Genomic DNA, 24,584 nt, shown 5'->3' with positions numbered 1-24,584 from the left:
TTCCTTAGAAATGTCACAGAGTGGGCTCATTTCTTATATTAATTTATTAGCTTTGGTGTTCCTAGAATATATAGGTAGTGGAAAGCTGATATGAAAGAAAATCTGTGGCAACTAATTTTCAAGGAGAAAAAAACATACCCTAGATAATATAGGCAGACTTCCGTTGTCAAGGAGTTTATTTTTCCCTAGTTCCTCCTTATGCTTAGGGTGTGGATTACACAGAATCTTGTTTTCTTTTAAGAGAGTCTAAGTCTCAAATTCTCACTTCTAACAGACCCTAGGCTTTCTTGCTTCTATATGACCATTACACTCCAACTCCCATTTATGAAGAACAGCAAATACTCTCAAATCCACTAAAGTGTACATTCATTCAGATTGATATACTTAGTCAATAAACTTATTAATGTCTGCTATGCTAACATTATCATATGCATTGTAGATACTGTAGATTTACCACTCTGATTTTGAAGTTCCTATTTAGAGCCTGTTAAGCAAAAGAAATATCAAAAACTTAAAAATTAAGTGATAGTATAGCTATTGTCCCATTCAGTGTAATACTGGAGCATTGGATAAAGGGCTCAAGAATGAACTATTTAATATTTTAGGAGAAGGTATTTAGTTTGACATAATATTTACTTTTGACTAGGGCCCAGAATCTGAAAAGATTCATGTAAGTTAACATGAATCTAACAAGCTAGTTAGATTTTTGTCTAGCAGATGTGCAAATCATTCCTATTAGGTAAAAAATTAATAATAATAATAATCTTAATGAGTATAGTATTTTTGCCATATGGGACATTAACCAATTCTGTATCTAATATGCCTGACTGTTAAAACCCCTATTTCTCTAGTTCTCCTTTGACCTAACTTTACCATCCTGCTTATTCCCCTGTTAATGAATTAAATTTTTAAAACACACCTACTTTATATTTGTATGAGAATCATATTTATAACTTTTTATGTATCATGTTTATAGGCCCATAGTAATTTCCTTTACTGCAAGTTCTGATATGCTTATAAAAGGATGCTTGTTATAGTCATTCCAGCATTGCCAAATGTTTAATAGTAGGAGATTGTCTGTTCATCTAACCTTTCATATCTATAGAAAAGAAACACAACTCCTCCTCTGTGCTTTAAGCATACTGGCCTTCTTTCTTTTCTACAGAGTTCTACCATTTCTCTGCCCTTTAGTACTTTTCTATCCCTGGAATTCTCCTTCTAATCCTATCTTCCTTTTGTTTGGTTAACCTCTACTCTTCCTTCAAATCTCAAAAGTTATTTCCTTAGGAATCTTTCTTTGACCACCTTCAGCCCCCCAAAATATTTCAGATTTCTCTGCTATAGGATTATTTTTTTAGGACCCTGTACAGTTTCTTCACAGGTACTTATTAATATTGTAATTCATTAGGCAATTTTTGTTTGACATCTATTTCCCCACACAAGGTGGTAACAATAGACTGTGTCTCTTTTCTAACGGTTTTCTTCATTGGTGCTGCTGCTGCTGCTCAGTCGTGTCCAACTCTGTGCGACCCCATAGATGGCAGCCCACTTAGGCTCCTCTGTCCCTGGGATTCTCCAGGCAAGAATACTGGAGTGGGTTGCCATTTCCTTCTCCAATGCATGAAAGTGAAAAGTGAAAGTGAAGTCGCTCAGTTGTGCCTGACTCTTAGCGACCCCATGGACTGGAGCCTACCAGGCTCCTCCATCCATGGTATTTTCCAGGCAAGAGTACTGGAGTGGGGTGTCATTGGTGCTACTGCACCTTTGTTAAGAGTTTATTTAGTGAATTAGCAAGTCTTCATTATCTTCTTTCTCCACAGGTGATCAAATCATGCCCATGACTTCAATTAACATCTATGCTGATAATTCCTGAATCTATACATATAGCTTATGCCACATTCCATAGTTCCAGGTTCATGTTTCCAATTGTCTCTTAAAGATCTATACCTGATAATAGTATAGGTACTTAATTGATTCAAAAGTTAAATCACTGTCTTTTCCTGCAGATCTGTCTTCCTATTTCATATTGTACCACCATCTACATAGTCATCAATATAGGAAACTCAGAATCAACTTTTTATGCCTACTTGTCTTTCATTAACTACAATTAGTCACTAAATTTTGTCAACTCTACCTCCAAGGATCTTGATTATATTTGTCCTTTCTCCATGATTTTCTCTTAGTTGAGTTCTTCATTTATATTATTCAAATATTCCCAATAGTTCTCATCTCCCTATCTGTTATCTACACATTATTTTTTTTTCTAAAATACTCAGTAATATAATTCTGCAACTGAAAACCCTCAATGAAAAAAATTTTTTTAAATTGTTTAAATTTTAATGCTCCCATTACCTATATGGAAATAAAATTTAAATAGAATTTTAAAAAGTAAAATTTAAGTATCTTAGCACAACATAAGTAGCTCTTCACAATCTTAACTAGATTTATATTACTATTTTCATCACATTGGTCAATTTTGTTCTTTAAGAATAAGGTTATTTGTTCATTCTTGAACATATCACATGCTTTCATGCCTCCATAGTTTGTTCAGATACCCTGTACCTACAAAACCTTTTCTATCCACTATCTTCATTTAGCAAAATCACACAGATCTTTCAAGGCCAATTCTTTTCTGTAAAAACTTTCTTATTGCCTAGCTTTTCAGCTTTCCTCATTCCTCTGCAGGCAAAATTAGTTCCTCTATCCTTTCTGGTTTTTTTAACAGAACTTTTTCTGCTGTATTTGTATATAGCTTGGCAAAAATTGTAATATTATAGATCATAGGTGCATAGCCAGAAACAGCTAGGGCTTCAGACATGTTTGGCCATGTTCTGATGAACTGATGAGACAGGCTCAACTGAAGTCTATTTTCTGAAGAGTCTTCTGAAAAAAAATAACTCCAGCTGTGTCCGCTGCTGGGGTTCAAACATATATGGGCATGTCAAGCAAGTCTAAGGATTAGCTAAACAAAAATCTATTTGGAGAAAAAAATGAAGAGGTTTCATAAAAGAATTATCTTTAAAAAAAGAAATAGGAAGGCACAATGAACATACTAATATAGGAATATTTTGCAAAGGGAAATAATTTTTTGTGTGTTCTTTTTTTGTGTTTGTTTTAATATAGCACAGCCTGTGTTCAAATCTTCAAGGATTAGAGGTCTAATATCAAAAGGTATAAAAATAGTGAGTTAAAATGTACACCTGTGGCAGATCCATGTTGATGTATGGCAAAACCAATACAATATTGTAAAGTAATTAGCCTATAATTAAAATAAATAAATTTAAATTTAAAAAAAAAAGAAAAAAAAATATGTACTGTTTAGACCCAAAGTGGAATCATTTAGGCTAAGCCCCATATCAGCAAACCAAGACTTAATACCTAACTTAATTACAATTTCAACCTCTCCCCAAAATATAATCTCAAACTCATCAATCTCAATTTCCTGGTCAGCAATAGTGAGGTAGTTTGCCTGATAAACTCCTTCACATCCCACAAAAAAAGATGAAATAATTTGCTCCTTTTTTGTCCCCACCCCCTTGGCTTCCCTGATAGTTCAATTGGTAAAGAATCCGCCTGTAATGCAGGAGACCCCGGTTCAATTCCTGGGTCTGGAAGATCCCCTGGAGAAGGGATAGGCTACCCACCCCAGTATTCTTGGGCTTCCCTTGTGGCTCAGCTGGTAAAGACTCTGCCTGCAATGATGGAGACTTGGGTTCGATCCCTGGGTTGGGGAGATCCCCTGGAGAAGGGAAAGACTACCCACTCCAGTATTCTGGCCTAGAAAATTCCATGGACTATACAATCCATGGGATCACAAAGAGTCAGACAGTTTACCTCTGCTGAGCTTCCTTCCATTTACTAGATGAGATACTGCTTGATTCATGAAATGTTGAATAAAGCTAAGGGTATCTTTAAAAAATTATTGTATTTAATTTTGTTTTTTAACAGACTTGGTAGCAGTAGTAGGATCTGAAGTGAACTTCTGATTGATTCAGAAACAATGACAAATACAGCTGTGGCACCCGTGAGCCCTTTTGAGTTCTCTGTATTTTTCACCATATCTGAGAGCCATGGATAAGTTTCTCTTGCTTTCAAGCTTCATTGTCTTTGCTGTGAGCTCTTGATCTAATGCACATTCTAGATCCCAGTCGACAGTTTCCCATTTGTTTGGAACCCTAGCCTAGTCCATAGTCCCCATTTGTTGAAGTGTGCTCTTTCAATCCTTTCTCCAGTACAAGGTTCCATGGTAGATATTACTGGAGGTGCACAGAGAGCCTTCTCTTGGTCAGGACACATTAACATCTCTTGAATACTGCTGATATATTAAGGTGCACATGTTTGTCTTTTGTGTAGATAAGGCCTATTGCTAATAGGGATCTCAGAAGGCCTTCTGGATGGTTGAATCAAGCGCTTACAAGCTATTAGAATACTCACCAACTAACTTAGATTCCCATGTTAAGATAAGTTGGTCACAAAATGGGTTAGATTGACACTAGGTCATCTGCCAACCTCAAGAAACCTTCAATGCAATGAAACATACTGTAAAATACTGAACAATCTCCAACCCAGTAGAATATCCCTTTTAGGTATTAGTTTGGCTCTAAGAAACCCAGAGGTTTAAAATAATGGAATTTTTAAATTTCAAAGAATTGTACATACCACGTTTAGGCAAACCTGCTTATTTTATATCTAAAAACTGTAGTCCTAGAAGCTGTAGTTCACCAGAAAAAATGACAAAATCATACTAAAAACAACCTAAAGTTACAATGGTCATTATGCAGAATGTTGCAATTAGATAAGATTATTCATTTAAAAAGTATACTTGAAAATAAGGGTTCCCTAATCAACTAGAATGGGATACCTAATTTAAGTGGCATGTAAAGCTTCCAAAGTCTTCAAGATTCCAAAATAGCTTCACTGAAAGATGATGCATTGCAAATAAAATAATGAAAAATAAAGAACACAAGAGACACCTAAAACAAAAGACTGACTTAACTGCTACTACTCCCATCTATCCTCCATTATTTGAGTATTAATTTTAGTAATCTTCTCTTTGGGATATCTTTCCACTCTCAAGAAACTACAAGACCATAAACAAAATTATGCCAAGTTAGTGGCCTTGCAGATACCCTCATATCTACCATCAAAAGAGAGCCCCTCTCAAAGTTGAGGAGACTCTGGGATTTTCTAGTTAACTGCTATGTTATTCTTTTAAACAGTCAAGAGAAAATAAAATTAAAGTTAATACACAGCCTTGCCAAATTCTGGTAGATAGTGGAGCTACACTGTCTACTTTAAACTCCACTCAGAACTTGCAGATGGGATCCTGGAAAAACTGGCAAAAGCTGGCTAAGGGTGAGAAGTCTTATAGTCAGCTCTCCTAAATCTCTGTCTGTAATATCCAATAAAGAGAGGAAAATAAAATATCTTTTGCACCATCTTTGGGGTTGCTTCTTGAGTCAAGTGGTTGTTGAATACTGCCAGAAATGAAATACTTACTGTCTGTCCCAGCTAGAAACAAAAAAGTAGCTGTGTGGTCAGAAACTGACCAAATTGAGGAATCAGATTAAAAAAAAAAAATTAGGCCTTCACCTCTAAGCTAAAATAAAATGATAGAGGGAGGTGTGGCAGGGAACTTCTAAAGCCCTTATGAAAGGATTTATGCGTAGATCAATTTATGATGTCATTTAAGATGCAACCTAATTCCTAGAGAAATTGAAAGCAACGGTTCTTATCTTACAAATCTTTGAAAAAACAGAAATGTGGCTTCAGGAACTCTATGTAGGTCATCTCTTTAAATATCAACTTTGGGGAGGTAATTCTCATCAGGAGAAAAATAAAAGGGGAAAAAGTTATATTGAAATTTAGGCAAATAAAAAATCTTAAGTATCTTTTTCAAAAATATAAAAAGTTGTAGTCATCTAAGGAGATAGTCTTAAATTATTCCAACTTGTGTAAATTAAATTTAGATCCAAATCTCTTCTATAAAAAGAGAGATGTTAATCTAATTAGGTTATTTAATATGTTAAATTATATGAGAAGCATTGCAAAACAAGAAGTAATACCAAGACTTCTTTATCTGATATTTGTATACACACATAAGTGTTCCAGAAGTTCTGTGAAATTTCTGGAAATTTAATATGTTCTGGTTTACTATTATCACTCACAATTTCAGTTATCATCTTAAAATGTTATATATCACAGAAATAACTCCATTTCTTTATCAAATGAGCTCATAAGATCTTTAACTGATAACTCTGATGTCATAAAACTTAACTAGATTCAAGCAGAATAAGTATTAATTACATGGGGGTGAACCACCTGTGGAAGACTATAATTTTTGTGATTTTTTGGTTGTTGTTTGAAACATTACTGATTCCTTAAGGCTTTGTTTTTCTAGATGTAAAGAAACCTTTTGTCTTAAGCATTTGATGATTTACAGCAATTTGGTAAAGTATACTTCTGTAAACAAAGATGAAACACTAATTTTTTTCTTTTGCCTGATCCCTTCATAATTTGGAAACTCTTAAGCTTTTTTTTTTCATGAAAGTATAAATAATTATTTGCTTAAGTTCAATAAAAATATTTTCTCCTTGTTATAGGACACACTTGGAAATATTGGCTAAATTATCAAATCTTACAGCTGAGATTTGTGTATAAATGTGTATAGAATCTAATATGACCAGACAACTTTAAGAAACTACATGGAAAAATCATCCTCGTACCTTGCTTATAGGGTTCCCAGCAGCCTTCAGGAGGGTAAGGAAAGTCATTGTCTGGCAGGCCCAGGAACCTCAAGATATTTAGGGGGGACTTGAGTAGAAAGGAATTCACCCAAACTATATATATTGCGGATAAAATCTAATAGTGAATTCTTGCCTTGGCCATAGAGGCCTTTAAGAGTTCAATCTGAGATTTCTTATGAAAATTTTCAGCAAACTGACTTTAAAAAGAGTTTATATGTTCAACTGTCATTTTTGCTGAACTTATATACATAATTAGGCCAAGTTTAATGTGAACAAATTAGTTTTACTCTGATTATTTTTGGTTAAAATCATAGAGAAAAGTCTTATGTTTACATCTCTGTAGATGTTACATTCTACTCCTGTTAATTATTTTGGGGGTTTTGTTATATGCTTGTAAACTGAAATGGATGCTGAATTCTTCTATTTCCCTCAAATAACTGGCAACAGTTCTCCAAACTAACACTGCCAATTTCTCTCACTCTTCTGATTTGGAATCACTAAGAACAAAGATTTCCCTTGAGTACCCTTCAAAGGAACTACAACAGAATTTCCTCACTACCTAGATGGCAACCAAACTTCAGGGACTTGAATCTTAGATATACATCTCACAGCAGAAGAAGTCTCCACCTGACATCTGAGTCTGTACAGCAGCTTGGGAACTCAAAATCAAACTGACTAAGATGAGAAGTAGCCTATATCAAGGTAGATTGCTTCCTCCCAAGACACCCAATCAAGACTTCATACGTTAAAGAAACATGAAACTTTCTTCTCCTCCACCCTCCTTTACTCAAGGATTGTCCTGGAAATATAGTGCCATAATCCATACTTACACTCCTAGGCAGGGTAACCTCTGGAATTCAGAACAACTTTTTATTTCAGGCTAGAAGATTTACCTTCCAAATGCAGTGAAAACTTAAATGACTCATGGCTTGAATGGGCAGATGCAAGAGTCCCTAAGAATGAATCCATTAGCAGTGCCACCTAACTGGAAGTGGTCTATGCCCTGATAGGGTTTATCTTTGTCCGTGTCTCTGGGAGTATGGGTGCCCGGATGGCTAGATAACCTCTTTGGTTATCTAACCATGTCCTTCAGTTCAGTTCAGTCGCTCAGTCGTGTCCGACTCTTTGCGACCCCATGAATTGTAGCACGCCAGGCCTCCCTGTCCACCAACAACTCCTGGAGTTTACCCAAACTCATGTCCATTGAGTCAATGATGCCATCCAGCCATCTCATCCTCTGTCGTTCCCTTCTCCTCAGGCCCCCAATCCTTCCCAGCATCAGAGTCTTTTCCAATGAGTCAACTCTTCGCATGACGTGGCCAAAGTATTGGAGTTTCAGCTTTAGCATCAGTCTTTTCAAAAACACCCAGGACTGATCTCCTTTAGGATGGACTGGTTGGACCTCCTTGCAGTCCAAGGGACTCTCAAGAGTCTTCTCCACCACCACCGTTCAAAAGCATCAATTAAACTGAGAATGAGACACCTCATCCATCAACTCCTCTGAATTTACATCACTGAGTTATAAGGGACCTGCTAGGAGATGTTCATGACTCAGAATTCACTTCCTTTGGCAGGGCCCCACTTCCCTGGTTAGGAGTAAATGTAACTAAGAGTATGAACTGGAACATCTCCTTAACTCTTAAAAATGTTTCATAAACCACTACTAAGACAATAACTGTCCAACAAAAATCCTTAGATTTTCTGCCAAAGTTCTTGATAATAGGATAGTTCCTGATTGTCTCTTAGCTGAACAAAGAAGTGTCTAAACTATAACCAGCACCTCCTGCTGCACCTGGATTAACACTTCTGGGGAAGTTGAAACTCAGTTATGTAAGATCACTGAATAAGCCACTTGGCTTAAAAAGGTGACTCCTTCAAGCTTACTCTGAGTTAATTGATTTTGATTGGGTAATGTGTTGGCAAAAATAATTTCAAAGTGCACTCCAAACACTGGGAATGATCCTGTTTGTAATAATCATAGTCTCCCCAGCACATGTATTCTCTCAAAAGGTTTAAATGCATGTCTATAGCCACTAATCACCAAACAAATAATCTCCTAAGACTGAAACACCAGAAAAGATGAAGAAAATGACTAGTTAAAAGATTGTGAATTGGAAGTTATGACTTAGGAATACCACACAGAGATCAACAAACTCTGTGAGAACTTCAAAGCCATAACTGGGAGAGGTGCTAATACCTTAAATTTTGATTACATGTCTCAGTTAAGGTGGGAGTTTGAACAAAAGGGGAGAATTGTTTTAAAAAGAGATAACAGATTCAAAATGGAGTCACTTGTACTAAGCCCCATGTTATAAAACCAAGACTTAATACCTAACTGAACTGCAATTTAAATCTCCCCCAGGAATTTTATTTTTATTTTTTTATTGAAGGATAATTGCTTTACAGAATTTTGTTGTTTTCTATCAAACCTCAACATGAAACAACTATAGGTATATATATATACTCTCCCTTTTGAACCTCCTTCCCATCTGACTCCCCATCCCACCCCTCTAGGTTGATACAAAGCCCCTTTTTGAGTTTACTGAGCCATACAGCAAATTCCCGTTGAATATCTATAGGGTAATGTAAGTTTCCATGTTAATCATTCCATACATCACAACTTCTCCTCCCCTCTCCCATGTCCATAAGTCTTTTCTCTATGTTTGTTTCTCCATTGCTGCCCTGTAAATAAATTCTTCAGTATCGTTTTTCTAGATTCTGTATATGTGCATTAAAATATGATATTTCTCTTTCTCTTCCTGACTCACTTCACTCTGTATAAGACATTCTAGGTTTATCCACCTCATCAGAACTGACTCAAATGTGTTCCTTTTCATAGCTGAGTAATATTCCATTGTGTATATATACCACAACTTCTTTATCCATTCATCTATTGATAGACATCTAGGTTGCTTCCAGGTTCTAGCTATTGTAAATAGTGCTGCAATGAACAGTGGGATACATATGTCTTTTTCAATTTTGGTTTCCTTGGGGTATATGCCTAGGAGTGGGATTGCTGGGTCATATGGTGGTTTTATTCCTAGTTTTGCTTTTTTTTTTTTTTTTTAAGTAATCTACATACCATCTTCCATAGTGGCTGTATCAATTTACATTCCCACCAACAGTGCAAGAGGGTTCCCTTTTCTCCACACTGTCACCAACATTTATTGTTTGTAGACTTTTTGATGATGGCCATTCTGACTGATGTGACGTAATATCTCATTGTGGTTTTGATTTGCATTTCTCTAATAATGAGTGATGTTAGGCATCTTTTAATGTGTTTGTTAGCCATGTGTATGCCATACTTGGGGACATAATTGCAGTCATCTCACACACTAGCAAAGTAATGCTCAAAATTCTCCAAGCCAGGCTTCAACAATACATGAATTGTGAACTTCCAGAAGTTCAAGCTGGATGTAGAAAAAGGCAGAGGAACCAGAGATAAAATTGCCAATATCCACTGGATCATCAAAAAGGAAAGAGAGTTCCAGCAAAACATCTACTTTTTTCCTTTATAGACTATGCCAAAACATTTGACTGTGTGGATCACAACAAACTGGAAAATTCTTAAAGAGATGGGAACACCAAACCACCTTACCTGCCTCCTGAGAAATTTGTATGCAGGTCAAGAAGCAACAGTTAGAACTGGACTTGGAACAACAGACTGGTTCCAAATCAGGAAAGGAGTGCGTTAAGGCTGTATATTGTCACCCTGCTTATTTAACTTATATGCAGATTATGTCATGTGAAATGCTGGGCTGGATAAAGCACAAGCTGGACTTAAGATTGCTAGGAGAAATATTGCATTCATAGATATTTACAATTGTTATGTCTTCCTCTAGGATTAATCCCTTGATCATTCTTTATCGCTTGTTAAGAGTGAAAGTGAAGGTCGCTCAGTCATGTCCAAATCTTTGCGTTCCCATAGTATAAACAGCCCATGGAATTCCCGAGGCCAGAATACCAAAGTGGGTGGTATTTCCCTTCTCCTGGGGATCTTCCCAACCCAAGGATCAAACCCAGGTCTCCCGCATTGCAGGCGGATTCTTTACCAGCTGAGCCACAAGGGAAGCCGAAGAATACTGGAGTGGGTAGTCTACCCATTCTCCAGGGGATCTTCCCAACCCAGGAATTGAACTGGGGTCTCCTGCATTGCAGGCAGATTCTGTACCAACTGAGCTATAAGGTAATCTTCTTTACTTTAAGGTCTATTTTGTCTAATATAAAGATTGCTACTCCAGGTTTCTTTTGCTTCCCATTTGCATGGAATATATTTTTCCATCCTCTCACTTTCAGTCTATGTGTCTTTAGATCTGAAGTGGGTTTATTGTTGACAGCATATATATGGATCTTGATTTTGTATCCATTCAGCAAGTATGCGTCTTTTGGTTGGAGTATTTAATCCATTTATATTTAAAATAACTATTGATATATATGTTCCTAATGCCATTTTCTTAATTGTTTGGGGTTGATTTTGTAGAAATTTTTTCTTCTCTTGTATTTCTTGACTATATAAGTCTGTTTAACATTTGCTGTAAAGCTGGTTTGGTGGTACTGAATTCTCTTAACTTTTGCTTGTCTGAAAAGCTTTTGATTTCTCCATCAATTTTGAATGAAATCTTTTCCGGGTACAGTCATCTTGGTTGTATATTTTTCCCTTTCATTACTTTAAGTATACCCAGCCATTCCTTTCTGGTCTGCAGAGTTTCTGCTGAAAGATCAGCTGTTAAATGTATGGGGTTTCTCTTGTATGTTATATGTTGCTTCTCCCTTGCCACTTTTAATATTCTTTCTTTGTGTCTAGTGTTTGTTGGTTTGATTAGTATGTGTCTTAGCATGTTCCTCCTTGGGTTTATCCTGTTTGGGACTCTTTCAGGTAGTTTGCCTATTTTCTCTTCATTTATTTGGACTTTTGTGTTTCTAGTTTGTTCCTTCATTTGTGTAGTAATTCTATGCCTTTTCATTATTTCTTTTTTAACTTATTGTGTTTGAGGTCTCCTTTTCCCAGCCTTCAAGGTTGAATTCTTTCTTCCTTTTGGTTTCTGCCCTCCTAAGATTGATCCAGCGGTTTGTGTAAGCTCTGTATAGGGTGAGATTTGTGCTGAGTTTTTGTTTGTTTGTTTTTCCTCTGATGGGCAAGGCTGAGTGAGGTGCTAATCCTGTCTGCTGATGATTGGGTTTGTATTTTTGTTTTGTTTGTTGTTTAGATGAGGTGTCCTGCACAGGGTGCTACTGGTGGTTGGGTGATGCTGGTTTTTGTATTCAAGAGGTTTCCTTTGTGTGAGTTCTCACTATCTGAAACTCCCTAGGGTTAGTTCTCTGGTAGTCTAGGGTCTTGGAGTCAGTGGTCCCACTCCAAAGGCTCAGGGCTTGATCTCTGGTCAGGAATGAAGAGTCTACAAGTGGTTTGTTATGGCATTAACTGAGATTAAAACAAATATCCAAAAAGGAGAAACCAAAGATGAACCCCAGACAAATGGCAGTTACAAAATCAGGCAAATAATAATTAAAATAATGACATATACACATATACAAATACAGCCATGAACAAAGTCAAAACAGTCAAACAAAAATAAAGAAGTACAGTAGACTGGCCTGGCAAACAAAGGAAATCAAAAATTATATTTACCAGTTAAAAACAAAACTAACTAAAGCACAAACTGATTTTCAAAACTAAAGCAAGGTGCCAAGTGGGGAATAAAGCAATGAAAACAAAACTAACAAATATGTTGAGAGGAAATGAAAGAAAGAAAGAAAGAAAGAATAGGTATGAAAAGTTAAATAGAGGTAGATGAAAAAGATTCATATACATTAAAGATTAACTGCAAGGGGAAAAGAACTGTATGAAAGGCAAACAAAGGAATAAATGTAGAAAAAATACAATAGGTTTAAGAAATTTAAAATTAAAATTATATTTTAAAAATGGAAGAAGAAAGAAAAAAGGAAAAAAAAAAAAGAGGAAAACTCCACAGAACTGCAAAAGCCCAATATAGATGCAGAAGTTTATAACAACAATAAAAAGTGTGACTGAATATACACATAGGCATATGCACACATAAGTAAAATCAAAACAATCCAAGAAAAATAAAGTCCAGTAGATTGACCTGGCAAACAAAGGAAACCAAAAATTATATCTATCAGAACAAAACTAACTAAAGCACAAATTGAAAAACAAAACTAAAGCAAGGTGCCAACTGGGAATAAAACAATGAAAATAAAGCTAACAAATATGTTGAGAGGAAAGGAAAGAAAGAAAAGAAAGCAAGAATAGATATGCAAAGTTATATAGAGGTAGATAAAGAAGGTTTATATACATTAAAGATTAATCACAAGGGGAAAAGAACAGTAGGAAAGGCAAACGAATAAATGTAGAAAAAATATAATAGGTTTAAAAAATTAAAAACTAAAATTATAAAAAAGAGAGAAGAAAGAGAGAGAGAAAAAAATAAACAGAAGGAAGAAAAAAGGAAAGCTCCACAGAACTGCAAAATCCCAAAGTAGAGCCAGAGGTTTATAACAACAATAAAGTGTGACTGAATATACACATACAGATACACCCATAAGTAAAGCCAAAACAGTCCGACAAAAGTGAAGTATGGTAGACTGACCCAGCAAACAAAGGGAACCAAAAATTATATCTATCAGAACAAAACTAACTAAGCACAAACTGGAAAATAAAACTAAAGCAAGGTGCCAACTGGGAAATAAATCAATGAAAATAAAAATAATAAATATGTTGAGAGGAAAGGAAAGAAAGAAAGAATAGATATGCAAAGTTAAATAGAGGTAGATAAAGAAGATTTATATATATATTAAAGATTAGCTTCAAGGGGAAAAGAACAGTAGGAAAAACAAACAAAGGAATAAATGTAGGGAAAATAATAACAGGTTTAAAAATTTGAAATTATAAAAAGCAAAAAAAAAAAACAAAACCTCAAAAGCTTAATTAGATTTCATAGTGCCAATAAAATCAACAAATATGACAGAGGGGAAAGAAAAAAATCCAAAAGAATCTAGAGAACAAGTCAAAACATAAGAAAAATAAATGTTTTTATTGAGTCACTGATGTCAGAGTCCTTTCCCTCGCTGGGAGTCACAGTTCACTTCACCTCCCTAGGATGCCCTCTAACACTGTGCTGAACTCTGGACCTGCTGTGGGGGGCAGCTCAGACTCTAATCTGGTCCTACTCTTCTGTGTTCTAGCCTCCAATGTCCACAGCTATCAGAACTAGTGTGTTTTCTTTTGTGGGAGCTCTCACTGACCTTTTATATATTCTACAGACACAGAGTCTGCCTAGTTGATCCTGTGGATTTAATCTGAAGCTTGCACAGCTGGTGGGGTGTTTTGAGTCTTCTTCCTTAGTCACACTGCCCCTGGGTTTCAATTGTGGTTTTATTTTCACCTCTGCATGTGGGTCGTCCACTGGGGTTTGCTCCTGAGGCTGCACTGGAGGACTTGCCCCTGTGAGGGCCAGGTGTGGAGGTAGTGCAGCTGCTTGAGTTGCAGGGGTTCTGGCAGCACCAGGTACTCAGGAGAGTTGACAGGAAATATAGTGCTTTAGAAGGATATGGCAACCAGTATTGGCCAATACACTCCAGTATGCTTGCCTGGAGAACCACGCTTCTGACAGAGAAGCCTGGAAGGCCACAGTCTACAGGGTCGCCAAGAGTTAGACACAACTGACATGACCCTGTGTGCCTAGAGACAAGGCTTTTTTTTCCTGTGGCAGTTCTGCCCCAGTGAGAGTGGAACATGAAGGTGGCACAGCTGTATGGTTTGCGGGGACCCTGGAGGCACCAAGTGTGCAGGGATACGGACTGCCTCTGCCGCTGCAGGTATGGCCCTATCAGAGATTTTTTTTTCAAGCCTCTTGTAGCTGGTGATCAGAAGGCCTCTTTGGCCAGTCTTTCTCCATAACTCTGCCTGAGTTATGAGAGAAGGCTTCCTTGAGCCTTCAGAGAAGGCTTCCTTGCCTGGGGTCCTTCTCTGTTGTTTGGCACATCAGGCACGTTGAGATGGCCCCCTGGCTGGAGTCTTACTTTATAGTTCTGTGAGTCAGGCGTTTGATGGGCGAGCCTCTCTATTGTCAAGCTGCCAATGCTGGAGTGTGGAGGGAGAGAGGCTATGGTGATGGCTCCACCCTCTATGTGTGACCCAGCAGTATCACCTTGCTTCCATGGCTGCGCAGCTTTCTTTCACAGGCATTTCTCACCACAATCTCCTCCCTCACATCCCCTCAGTCTGTCTCTCTGCAGTCAACAGCAGCCCTCGCCCAGGGATTGCTCCACAATCCCTAAACTCCAGCTCTCAGCTGTTCCACCTTCCAGGGGATTGTGTATCCCTATCTGGGGTATGTATGGCTGTGGCAAGGATGGTCTGATTCTCATTCCATTTAGGCTGTCACAGATCAGCTGTTTCACTCCCAGCTTTAAATGTTTCTTCTCTGAATCAGACAGTTGTCCGGTTGTTTGGATCAGACCCCTGCTTCAGTTCCCCGAGCTGTAGAGGGCAGGTCTAGTCCTACTAACACTCCTGTTTTTCCCTCGAGTTCCTTCATCCTACCAAGTTTTGCATGTGTCTAAACATTCTTTACAGCATTGGACCTTGCTTCTATCACCATTCACATCCACAGCTGGGTATTCTTTTTGCTTTGGCTCCATCCTTTCATTCTTTCTGGAGTTATTTCTCCACTGATCTCCAGTAGCATATTGGGCACCTACTGACCTGGGGAGTTTCTCTTTCAGTATCCTATCATTTTGCCTTTTCATTGTGTTCATGGGGTTCTCAAGGCAAGAATACTGAAGGGGTTTGTCATTCCCTTCTCCAGTGGACCACATTCTGTCAGATCTCTCCACCATGACCCACCCATCTTGGGTTGCCCCACAGGCATGGCTTAATTTCATTGAGTTAGACAAGGCTGTGGTCCTAGTGTGATTAGATTGACTAGTTTTCTGTGAGTATGGTTTCAGTGTGTTTGCCCTCTGATGCCCTCTTGCAACACCTACCCTCTTACTTGGGTTTCTCTTACCTTGGGCGTGGGGTATCTCTTCACGGCTGCTCCAGCAAAGCGCAGGCATTGCTCCTTACCTTGGACGAGGGGTATCTCCTCACCGCCACCCCTCCTGACCTTCAAAGTGGGATAGCTCCTCTAGGCCCTCCTGCGCCCGTGCAGCCACGGCTCCTTGGAAGTGGGGTTGGTCCTCCGGGCCACCGCCCCTGGCCTCAGGCATGGGGTAGCTCCTCCCGCCCGCCACCCCTGACCTCGAGCGCTGAGTATCTCCTCTTGGACGCCCCCCTTGACCTCGGGTGCAGGGTAGCTCCTCTCGGCCGTTCCTGCACCGTCGCAGTCTGGTACTCTCGGCTGCTGCCCCTGACCTCGGACGTGGGGTAACTCTTCTTGGTAACTCTATTGTAAAGAGCAATATTTCATAGGAACCTGGAATGTCAGGTCCATGAATCAAGGCAAATTGGAAGTGGTCAAACAAGAGATGGCAAGAGTGAATGTCGACATTCTAGGAATCAGCGAACTGAAATGGACTGGAATGGGTGAATTTAACTCAGATGACCATTATATCTACTACTACGGGCAGGAATCCCTCAGAAGAAATGGAGTAGCCATCATGGTCAGCAAAGGAGTCCAAAATGCAGTACTTGGATGCAATCTCAAAAACGACAGAATGATCTCTGTTCATTTCCAAGGCAAACCATTCAATATCACAGTAATCCAAGTCTACGCCCCAACCAGTAATGCTGAAGAACTGAAGTTGAACGGTTCTGTGAAGACCTACAAGACCTTTTAGAACTAACACCCAAAAAAAGATGTCCTTTTCATTATAGGGGACTGGAATGCAAAAGTAGGAAGTCAAGAAACACCTGGAGTAACAGGCAAATTTGGTCTTGGAATACGGAATGAAGCAGGGCAAAGACTAATAGAGTTTTGCCAAGAAAATGCACTGGTCATAACAAACACCCTCTTCCAACAACACAAGAGAAGACTCTATACATGGACATCACCAGATGGTCAACACCCAAATCAGACTGATTATATTCTTTGCAGCCAAAGATGGAGAAGCTGTATACAGTCAGCAAAAACAAGACCAGGAGCTGACTGTGGCTCAGACCATGAACTCTTTATTGCCAAATTCAGACTTAAATTGAAGAAAGTAGGGAAAACCACTAGACCACTCAGGTATGACCTAAATCAAATCCCTTATGATTATACAGTGGAAATAAGAAATAGATTTAAGGGCCTAGATCTGATAGATAGAGTGCCTGATGAACTATGGAATGAGGTTTGTGATATTGTACAGGAGACAGGGATCAAGATCATCCCCATGGAAAAGAAATGCAAAAAAGCAAAATGGCTGTCTGGGGAGGCCTTACAAATAGCTGTGAAAAGAAGAGAAGCAAAAACCAAAGGAGAAAAGGAAAGATATAAACATCTGAATGCAGAGTTCCAAAGAATAGCAAGAAGAGATAAGAAAGACTTCTTTGGTAATCAGTGCAAAGAAATAGAGGAAAACAACAAAATGGGAAAGACTAGAGATCTCTACAAGAAAATCAGAGACACCAAAGGAACATTTCATGCAAAGATGGGCTCGATAAAGGACAGAAATGGTATGGACCTAACAGAAGAAGAAGATATTAAGAAGACATGGCAAGAATACACAGAAGAACTGTACAAAAAAGAGCTTCACGACCCAGATAATCACAATGATGTGATCACTGACCTAGAGCCAGACATCCTGGAATGTAAAGTCAAGTGGGCCTTAGAAAGCATCACTACGAACAAAGCTAGTGGAGGTGATAGAATTCCAGTTGAGCTATTCCAAATCTTGAAAGATGATGCTGTGAAAGTGCTGCACTCAATATGCCAGCAAATTTGGAAAACTCAGCAGTGGCCACAGGACTGGAAAATATCAGTTTTCATTCCAATCCCAAAGAAAGGCAATGCCAAAGAATGCTCAAACTACTGCACAATTGCACTCATCTCACATGCTAGTAAAGTAATGCTCAAAATTCTCCAAGCCAGGCTTCACCAACATGTGAACCGTGAACTTCCTGATGTGCAAGCTGGTTTTAGAAAAGGCAGAGGAACCAGAGATCAAATTGCCAACATCCGCTGGCTCATGGAAAAAGCAAGAGAGTTCCAGAAAAACATCTATTTCTGCTTTATTGACTATGCCAAAGCCTTTGACTGTGTGGATCACAATAAACTGTGGAAAATTCTTTAAGAGATGGGAATACCAGACCACCTGATCTGCCTCTTGAGAAATCTGTATGCAGGTCAGGAAGCAACAGTTAGAACTGGACATGGAACAACAGACTGGTTCCAAATAGGAAAAGGAGTACGTCAAGGCTGTATATCGTCACCCTGCTTATTTAACTTCTATGCAGAAATGCTGGGCTGGAAGGAGCACAAGCTGGAATCAAGATTGCCAGGAGAAATATCAATAACCTCAGATATGCAGATGACACCACCCTTATGGCAGACAGTGAAGAGGAACTAAAAAGCCTCTTGATGAAAGTGAAAGAGGATAGTGAAAAAGTTGGCTTAAAGCTCAACATTCAGAAAACTAAGATCATGGCATCTGGTCCCATCACTTCATGGCAGATAGATGAGAAACAGTGGAAACAGTGTCAGACTTTATTTTTTTTGGTTCCAAAATCACTGCAGGTGGTGATTGCAGCAATGAAATTAAAAGACACTTACTCCTTGGAAGGAAAGTTATGACCAACCTAGACAGCATATTGAAAAGCAGAGACATTACTTTTCCAACAAAGGTCTGTCTAGTCTAGGCTATGGTTTTTCCATTGGTCATGTATGGATGTGAGAGTTGGACTATAAGAAAGCTGAGCACCGAAGAATTGATGCTTTTGAACTGTGGTGTTGGAGAAGACTCTTGAGAGTCCCTTGGACTGCAAGGAGATCCAACCAGTCCATCCTGTGGTATATCATTCCTGGGTGTTCATTGGAAGGACTGATGTTGAAGCTGAAACTCCAATACTTTGGCCACTTGATGTGAAGAGCTGACTCATTTGAAAAGACCTTGATGCTGGGAAAGATTGAGGGCAGGAGGAGAAGGGGACGACAGAGGATGAGATGGTTGGATGGCATAACCGACTTGATAGACATGTGTTTGGGTGAACTCTGGATGTTGGTGATGGACAGGGAGGCCTGGCGTGCTGCAGTTCATGGGGTTGCAAAGAGTCGGACACGACTGAGCCACTGAACTGAACTGAACCGAATACAAATTACATTTCAATTTACATTTTAATGTATAGTTGCTCCTAAAACACAAATATATTATATGCTATTTATATATTAGCGAACCACACTTTTTCTCACATAAGTGATTAAAATTGAATAGTGTTTCAATTGGAAAAAATAAAAGTCTACATTTAATAAATATCTAAGATATAAAATAGAGTTTGCTTAAAATAAATTTCATAATGTAATATTTAATAATACAGTTATCTAACATAATTATTAATTTAAAATTATTTCTATATAACTATTGATACTGAAAACTCATCCTCTGCGTATAACTGCCAAATGGAATCTCAGAGTTTTGGGTGAAGTAGAAAAGAACAGCTTTATTGCTTTGCCAGGCAAAGGGAACACAGTCAGTTCCTACTCTAAAAACTGTGTGTCTTAACCCAGGAATATTTTGCTGAGGAGTTTTACATCAAAGTTTCAAGGGCAGAGTTGCTGATAAGATTAGGGTGTCTGTAGGACCTCCAATCCTTTAACAGATCTTAGGGGTCTTTGCATGGATGGATGTGAGTAGGACTGTAAAGAAAGCTGAGTGCCAAAAAATTTATGTTTTTGAGATTCCCTTGGACTGCAAGGAGATCAAACCAGTCAATTCTAAAGGAAAAGATTCATTGGAAGAACTAGTGCTGAAGCTGAAGCTCCAGTATTTTGGCCACCTGATGCAAAGAACTGACTCATTGGAAAAGATCCTGATGATGGGAAAGATCAAAGGCAGGAAGAGAAAGGGAGGACAGAGGATGAGATGGTTAGATGGCATCACCAACTCGATGGACATGAGTTTGAGCAACCTCCGAGAGTTGGCGATGGACAAGGAAATCTGGCATGCTGCAGTCCATGGGGTCGCAAAGAGTCGGACACTACTGAGCAACTGAAATGAACTGAACTGAACTGAAAGAGAAAGATATTTAAGGACTAGGCTAATATCACAGTATGGTTGGTAAGTTCAAAATTTATAAAGGAGACAGGCCGCCTGGAGACTCAGGCAGAAGTTGATGCTCCAATCTTAAGACAGAATTTCTTTTTTTTTTCCAGGAAACTTCAGTTTTTGCAGTTTTTGTTCCTAAGACCTTCAGTGGATTGGATACCATATTACTGAGGTTTTTTTTCTTTTGTTTAAAGTCAGCTGATTGTAGATGTTAACCACATCTATAAAATACCTTCACAGCAGTGCCTTGATTAATATTTCTTTAAATAAGTGGATACTACAGCCTAGCCAACTTGGCACATAAAACTAACCATCACAAAACTGTTTATACAAAAATTAAAGTGAAGCCTATCAAGAATTGTCCCTTGGCAACATTGTCATGAGCACAATGGGGGGTGGTGGGGACTGTGGTATACTGGAGGAAAGAGATTCTATTTGAAACACAGCTGCTCCTCATGTCTTGCCAGTTGATACCCTAAAGGAACGCAGGTTCCATATTGGCAGATCTCCTAGTTTTTCAATTGCTGAAAACCAGGATTTTTATGTAAGATCTTTTGATTTAAAAATTTTGGAGTTTTTGTGTAAGATCTCTTAACTTCTAAGTTTGTAATTAATTTTAAGAGAGGTTTAGCACTTTATAGAATAAAAAATTATGTTGCAGGCCATATTTAACAACCTGTTTGCAGTGCTTGGCTTTTAGTATCAAAATTTCAGATCATTTTGATTGATCAAATATATCAATAGCACTTTGTTTCTAATATTTTCCATTGCTAATTTATCCTTAAAATATATAACATTTAGATTTGAAAAAAAATTAACATAAAGGCCTAAAGTAAATATTTGATTACTGGTCATATGTTTACATTTGGTAGATGAAAAAATTTTCCTATGTTATAAGTTACCACCTGTTTTACCAAATAAAATTTTGCTATGTGCTTTCTCTAATATCAAAAAAAAAAAAAAAAACTACTTAAGTACTACTTAAGTAGTTAAGAGAAAAATTCCACATTTCAGAGTTCTTGGATAATTAGCAACTTGAATTTGTTTTAATTTTAAAATAAGTAAATAATGTTTTTAAGAAATGGATTAGCAGCTGATATTATTCCCCTTACTCCTTTCTGCACACACACACACACACACACACACACACTGTTGCAGTTGTACACCATTAAATAATTATAGTTTTCATAAATTTTTATCTTCCCTTTCAGGAATACATGCTTCCAAATCCAACTTGGGAATAAAATTGTATTTTGGTAATTTATAGAAAATAGATCTTGCTTACTTATAAGGAAGATATGAAAAAAAAAATCTTTGAACACTTATAGAGAAAAGATTGTTCACATTTCAACAGTTGTTTTTTCCCAGTGAGGTGGCTGTTGTTAGTTTCCTTTCTTTACTCTAACAAGGCATTTTCAATTTTCTCTCCCACTCCAGAGAAAATACACAGCATTGTGATTACTTGAAATATAATAGAGTAATTAGATGGAAAACGTGCATAGAATTTTGATATAGGTCTCATTTGGTCATGTGAATATGTTCAAGGTTGCTTTGCTTTGGCAAAATTCCAACCACTGCAGCAGCATCTGTTACTAACCAGGTCTATATATCCTTTGAATTCAAATTGCATAACAGAGCACAATTAAGTAAGATTTGGGGCAAATATTTCCTATTTTTGTACTGGACAGGAAAGAGTACTAAACATATCAAAATAACAGTTTTGGAAAAAAATATACAATTTGAAACAGAATGAAAAGCTTTTGATCTATACTCTTTGCATTTTTATATTAAGTTAAAAGGATGGAAATGATGAAATTTTGCACAGTTCTCAGCATGTCATATGCAGCATCGCATGCTTGAAATGTGATCTTTGTTTCAACTTGGCCACCCAGAGTAGTAGACATGAATAAGTGATGTTTTTATACAGTGTGTGCTATTTAGCACAGATACCTCCAAACACTTTGGCAAACAAATTCAGCAAAGTGTCTGTATTGCAAAGGTTTTGCCTTGCTCTGCATTTGTGCGTGGGATGACAAAATGGATGAGGTATATAGGTCCTGTCAGAGGCTTGAGGTAATTGATAAACTTGGTTTGCTCAAACATAACATCTATAATCTTTTATTCCCCAAACAATTATTGGGTAATTATTTTTTAAGAAAAGAAAATAATAATTTTACATTCAGTTGTGATGACAGTCTTCAAATCTGCTGATTAGCCAGTAACTTGGATTTTTGTCTCACATTGACAACTCTGTATTTCTTTCTGCAAATTATTGTGTATAGATTTCATCAATATTCTTAGAGGGAGAGTTAGCATACCCCAGAAATGAGACTTACATTTTTTAACAATGAGAAAAGGATATGGTATAGATATGTGTATTGTTATTCTCAGACTTCATCATGTTATATTTGCTAAAATAGTGGCACATTCTCAGGTTCTAATATGTACTCAGTTTTGTGGGAATCTTTCCAAACCCAATTATCACAAAAATAAAATATAAATTTGTCAGAATGACATATGATTGTGGATAGACCGCATCAAGAAAACTTCCATGATGAGAACCAATCCTAATCCAAATACATAACAAAAGCAAGACAGTTTTACATGGAATTAAAAGTTACCTAAGTCAAGTATGTGGTTTAATGCCTTGTGATCATGCAAATCCACAGAGATACACTTGGAAGTATAGATTTCCAGACCTTACCCCAGAACTATTGATCTCCAAGAAAGATATCTGAATTTTTAAACAAGATGTTTGGGAAACACTGTTATAGCACAAATGCAATTGTGCCAAGAAAAATTTCATGATAAGTGGAGGAAACTGTATTTTTGTCCAGCCAGGACACTTTGAGAGAGAAAGGGGCATTACTAAAAATATACCATAACAATAGACATAAATGGGATCATTCTAGGAAAATAGGATCATTTGTGAATCTAATATTACTTCACACTTTGGTATCACTTTAAAAAAATAAACTTTAATTTGGGGACTAGTTTTAGGTGCACAGCAAAGCTGAACAGAAGGTACAGAAGTTCCTTTTTACCCACTCTCCCCACACATACAACCTCCCTCAGTTAACAATGTATGGTATATTTGTTACAATTGACACACTTACATTGACAGACTATTATCAAAGTATGTAGTTTACATCAAGGTTCACTCTTGGTGATGTACATTCTATGTATATATATATACATATATATATAAATGTATAATATCATGCATCTAGCATTATAGAGGAGAAGGCAATGGCAACCCACTCCAGTACTCTTGCCAGGACAATCCCATGGATGGAGGAGCCTGGTAGGCTGCAGTTCATGGGGTCGCACAGAGTCGGACATGACTGAAGTGATTTAGCAGCAGCAGCAGCACTATAGTATCATACAGAACAGTTTCACTTCCTTGAAAATCCTCTATGCTTTGCCTATTTATACCTCCATCTTCCCTAAACCCAGGCAAGCACTGATATTTTTAGTTTCCATAGTTTTTGTGTTTTTCAGAATGTCAGAGTTGGAGTCATAAAATATGTATGTAATCTTTTCTTCTTTCACTTAATATGGACTAAAATTTCTTACATGTCTTTTCATGGCTTGTTAGCATATTTCTTTTTAGCTCTGAATAATATTCCATTGTCTGGATGTACCAGTTTTGTTTTGTTTTTCAATCCATTCACCTACTGAAGCATATCTTGCTGCTGCTGCTGCTAAGTCGCTTCAGTCGTGTCCGACTCTGTGCAACCCCATAGATGGCAGCCCACGAGGCTCCCCCGTCCCTGGGATTCTCCAGGCAAGAACACTGGAGTGGGTTGCCATTTCCTTCTCCAATTCATGAAAGTAAAAAGTGAAAGTGAAGTCCCTCAGTCATGTGCAACTCTTCGAGACCCCATGGACTGCAGCCTACCAGGCTCCTCCGTCCATGGGATTTTCCAGGCAAGAGTACTGGAGTGGGGTGCCATTGCCTTCTCCTGAAGCATATCTTAGCTGTTTCCAAATTTTGGCAGTTATGAATAAAGCTGCTTTAAACATCTGAGTGCAGAGTTTTGGGTGGGCTAAGTTTTCAGTTTATTTGGCTGGATACCAAGGAGTACAATTGCTGGATCACATGGTAAGAGTACAACTGCTTTTGTAAGAAACTGTGAAACTGTATTCCAAAGTGGCTGTACCACTTTAATTCTGACCAGCAGTCAATGAATAGAATGACTCAGGAAACTCTCTATCATCTGAAGACATTGTAGAGAATTGATATATTTTATTCATTAATGTTTATAGAATTCTCTAGTGCACCTGCTTGAGCTTTGTGCTTTCTGTTTTGGAAGGTTATTAATTACTGATTCAATTTCTTTAATAGATATAGGCAAGATCAGATTGTCTATTTTTTCTTGCATGAGTTTTGACAGATAGTGTCTTTCAAATAATTGGTTTATTTCACCTAGATTATCAAATTTGTTGGCATAAAAATTGTTTATGACATCCTTTATTATACTTTCAATATCCATAGGATCTATAGCTATGTCCTCTCCATCATTTCTGATATTAATAATTTGTCTTTTCAATCTTTTTTCTTAGCCTTGCTAGAAGTTTCTTGATTTTATTGATTTTTGTTTTCAAAGAACCAACTTTTGATTGTGTCAATTT

This window comes from Bos taurus, chromosome X (assembly GCF_002263795.3).
Source record: "Bos taurus isolate L1 Dominette 01449 registration number 42190680 breed Hereford chromosome X, ARS-UCD2.0, whole genome shotgun sequence".
NCBI lineage: Eukaryota > Metazoa > Chordata > Mammalia > Artiodactyla > Bovidae > Bos > Bos taurus.
The sequence above is the reverse complement of the archived record's forward strand: the minus strand, read 5'-3'. Positions refer to the sequence as shown.